Source organism: Pithys albifrons, chromosome 15 (assembly GCF_047495875.1).
Source record: "Pithys albifrons albifrons isolate INPA30051 chromosome 15, PitAlb_v1, whole genome shotgun sequence".
NCBI lineage: Eukaryota > Metazoa > Chordata > Aves > Passeriformes > Thamnophilidae > Pithys > Pithys albifrons.
This window is the reverse complement of record NC_092472.1, coordinates 14209889-14214605: the sequence shown is the minus strand read 5'-3', so window position 1 is coordinate 14214605 and position 4717 is coordinate 14209889.

Sequence of the window (4717 nt, the reverse complement as noted above, 5' to 3'; positions counted from 1 at the left end):
GTCAAGAGTATGCTGGAATTTTTCCAAGGTCAAGAGTGTTCTCCCTTCAGTCACTAAGTTTACTAGGTAAAGGTGGTTATTAGGTAAAGTTTTCATACCTTCTGTGTATCAGCTTTGCTCATTTAAATCATTGAAAACATGTACTTTTTGGATGCATTATTTAATAACTTGAACTTGAGGCTGGGCAGGTGCTGTTACAAATGTTGCAAAAATACAACTGAAGCAGAAATACTTCTGTCATGTCTTCTACAGTTCCAACTGCTGTGTGCAAGAGTTATTTTTACAGTACTTCATTCCTTGCTTCTGCCAGACCTGAAGTGGATAAAATGGCATTTTTGTCAGAAGTACAGAAGGTGCCTGCCCTGGTGTTAAGATGCTGAATGCTCTCTCTACTGCCTCTGAAAGAAGATGAAACTGAAAGTAAAATACAAAATTGGGTAATTCTAATCTAAGAGACCTTGTGAGATTGTGCTGCACAAAGCACTGTTTATGTAACGTGTGGTGTTAAACATCTGGATGAAAACAGCAAGTTGTTTTCTACACCAGACCTTTCGAGCTCTTGGTAGTACAAAAGAGCTGCTTGCTTACTTGTGTCAGGTTTCACTGTGTCCATGTTTTCTTGGTTTAATACTCTACTGGCTGTGCATACACAGTGTGTCATTTCTCTTGACCTGTGCTTGTTACAAAGCTGGAGTGGAGCTGCCCTTGGTATTACCTGTTCCAAACAGAGGTTTGTTGCCTTTTACTTGCAAAACGTAGTGGTTGAACATGGTTGTACTAAATGTTGGTACAGTGTTGGTTTCTGTTTTATTTCTCTTCATAGTTGTTACACTATTTGTCCCTTCCCTTCTTAGGAATGTATCTTAGACTGGCCTGCCTCCCATGAAGATTTAAATACCTTGGTGAACTGAGGTAGAGTGCAGTGTGAGCCGTGGTGTGTTCCCACAGCCAGCAGTCTGGGAATTCTGCAGCTTAATCATAGTAATTTATTCCCTCTTTCTAAAAATGATTCAGTACATTTTAAAAATGGTTATAGAGTTATATTAAAAAAAATTCCAAGCAAAAAAGAGCTTGCTTTTTGTAATGGTGCTTGCATTCTTTTCCTTTGTCTCAAAAAAGAACTGTGCATTTCATATATTTCAAATATGTACAGTGTCTGAAAGGTTTATGCACTAATGCTGAATATAAAGCACCCTGTGCCTTTCAGAAAACCACTGCAGATCCCACAGATAACCAAGTCACTCCAATTTACTGATTGATGCATGGCTGGTGTTGACAGCTGCCCAACAGATACATTGACAATATGTTTTTGCTGCTGCCTTCTACCGAGGGGTGTGAGCAATGATTCGTGCATTCAGGGGGGAAATGCATCCATGCCACCCACTCCAGGTGCTCTCTTGGAGAGAACGAGAGTTCCTGAACCTGGCAGGTTCAGTGTTAGAATTCTCAGTGAGGAAGTTGCTGTTTTATTTGTTCAGCCCTGCCCAGACTGCTGTACTTGCTGACATCCCTCTATGCCATGGGAGGAGGATGCTCACCCAAGAGACCTCTCTCCTTGGAGGGCAGATGCCCAAGTCTCTACTTGACATCTCACTTTCTAAATGGTTTTCTTCTTGCATTTTCTGTCTTCCTCCTGAGTCCTTTACCCAGTGTGGTGTTGCAGCTATCTCAGAAATAAGCTTAATTATCTTTTTATGCCACAAAAAATAACATGCAGTGTGCAATTAGGGTGAGACCAAAGTTAAAGTCACTATCACTAAGTTGAATGTTGGTTTTCCTTTTGTTTTCAGCCTTCTAAAGTGCTGCTTTGTTAAATAAAACAAGGAGCAGCTTGAAGTAGAAGAAAACCAATACAAACTGTTCTTCCTGCATGCAACATAGAAATTCTTTTTAAGGGACAAATAAACATTTGATGACTTAAAAGCCTTACATTGTTTTGCCACATGTTAAAACTGACCCTGGTTATCGATTATTTAAATGGTCAGTGGTGAGTTGTAAATAATTACAGGAGGATTATTTATGAATACTGTAAATTATGGAGCAACATGGGTTTTATAAAGGAAATGAGTGGAAAGGGTTTTGCTCACTTACTTTCTTCCTCATCTATTCCCCTTGCTTCTTCTAGCTTTTTCACTTTAATTTTCTTTTTTTGCTACTTAACTGCATCCAAGGTCAGACTGAATAAGAGACAATCTTAAAAAAAAGTAAGATGTGAGAGAGAATGCATTCAAAACGAAATAATGCAATAATATGAGAGTGGAAGTAAAGGATGTTACCAAACCAGAAATTAAGCTGTAAGTCATGATCTTTGTTAACTTCAATCTCTGCTGAATACCTTATAAATACTAGAAGGATATAAGCTAGAAAAAAATACAAAAACAATAGTTCTATGGTTTGACAAATTGTTTAAATTGAAATGATGTGCCATTCTATCAGTTAGTTCTATTTAATTCACTGACTAAACTGTTCCTTTACAAGAGATACCACTAAATTGACTATTACTTTCATGGCCACATGTGCTTACTTTTATTGAACAAACTGTTGTACAAACCAATGTGACCTGAAGTAAAAAAAAAAACAATTGTCTTCTGAAGTTTTATTTAGGAAAAAAAAAACTATTCAACAAAAGAACAAAACCAAACAAAAAAACCCACTAGTGTAAGTTGCATAACTCACATTTGCATCCTGACATTTGGAGTCACAGGGAGGAGAAATTCTGCAGACATGCCATGTAGAGCAGCTTTTTAACAATATTCCTCTGTATTTCCCCTTTTTCTGAAGCTGTGTGTTATGAGTCAGCTGACAGCAGGCCCTTGGAAGGTGAGGCTGGGGGCATGAGAGGCGATAACTGCATGTGTTGCAAGTTACTTTTCAGATAAATAATGGGTATTTCAATTCTAAAACAGTGGCATAGGAGAGAGAATCTGCTGATAGGCTTCTAGAGATTAAACTATTAGAAAATCTGGTTACTTTAGAGTCTGCTCATGTTTTTTGTAGTAAGTTGCCAGTGGGATACCACGTCACTGTGAATGGGAGGGGAACACGGCTGCAAATGCTGTTGAGTAATGCACAAGGTGAGACAGGTAAGGGTTCTTCACACCTGTCCTGAGCCTGAAACACTGGTTTTAGCTCATCTTTCTGCTCTTCCATGCCCTTCACTGTTTGTATCAGGAATCTGCTGCCCACAGCTCTGCTCCAGTACAGGTCAGAAATCATTCACTGCAGAAGAGAGGTATATGGACAACTGTTACAGCAAGAGCTGGAAATACAGGATGTAGTTACAGCACAATTTATGTACTTCGTCCCATGGAAATCAGCAGGAGTCAAGAACTGAGATACCTGTAAATCTAGAGCAGTTTTGTAGGGTCACCAGTACCAGCATAATTGCTCTGTGTCACCCTCCAGTCTCGAGGGTTTTGCTGGCTGGCACTTTCACCCCAGAAATTCTGTGCAGTGGAAAGATGCAGTTTCTCCAGATGACCCGCGATGATGTGACCCTCGGTTACCCTGCTGACAGTGCCACTCTGTTCTCTGGAACCAGAGTCCTGGCAGCATCGCCTCTTCTGTGTCACACACAGCTGTGTGGTGAGTGCTGTGAGACTGGTGCACAACAAGAGTGGGAAGGAACTTTTCCTATCTTTCCTACCACTTCCAAGTAACCTGTGTAGCTTCAGTAAAAGAGGTTTTTGTGATGAAACTGAAAACTGAAACCAGATTTAGCTCTACTTATCTATGTGGAGTGGTATTGTTTCTACCCAAATACAAGCCCCTGTGGGAACGTAACAGGAATTGTTGAAATCCTTTTACAGTCCACAACACTTTTAAAAAGTGATTTTAAATGCTGCATGGGGGGTTGATGCACTATTGTGCCTTTTTGTGTTTAATTTTTAGACAAGGTGGCTTGCTTGCCTTTTTAAGATCCCTTTTTGCTACTATACTGTATATTTGAGAAAAAGAGCAATCTCTGGGCTATTTTACCTGTTGAGTGAAAGGTCTTGCTTATCTAAGCACCCAGAAAGGTCACACAGAGGTTTTGAGGAAGCAGCATCACCTTGGGAAACACAAAATCTGTATGAGACTGGACCCAACCGGATTTCCAAAGTGAGTGATTAAATCTTTCACCTCATATTGACTCTTCTATTACTTTGCCTCCTACCCAGCTCAGCATTTTACATTTTGTACTGCATTACAAAGTCTTTGGAAGAGGGAATGTTCCTTACTATGTGTTTGTGTACGGCACTGTATAACGGGCCCCAGACTTGTCTGGATCCTCTCTTGAGCCTTTCTATGTCAGCATCCAAAAGCAAATTACTCATATGGAATTTGCAATGCAAATTTGACAGAATTCTACTAGTCACACAGAGTGTTAAAAATAGAAAATTGTTCAAGGGTCCAAATATAATTCACTAATTTTGTGCTCAAGAATTAATTATTTGAAAAGATAGCTTATGCATATTTTCAGCTGAAGTTTGGGTTTGGGGAAGCTGAAATAGATCCATGTCTGTAGAGTGAATCAAGCTGATCTATGAAGATGTTCTAGAAAATACTGCTAAAAATACTTAAAACCCCCCCACAACAACAATTAGAGAAACACAATACTATTAACCACATAATGAAGTGTTATGCTTTTTATTTTTCAGGATTTTATATATATTTTTTATATTTAGGTATTTTGTATTTTTCAGAAATTGAGCTTGAGAATTAAGCAGAAAAAGCT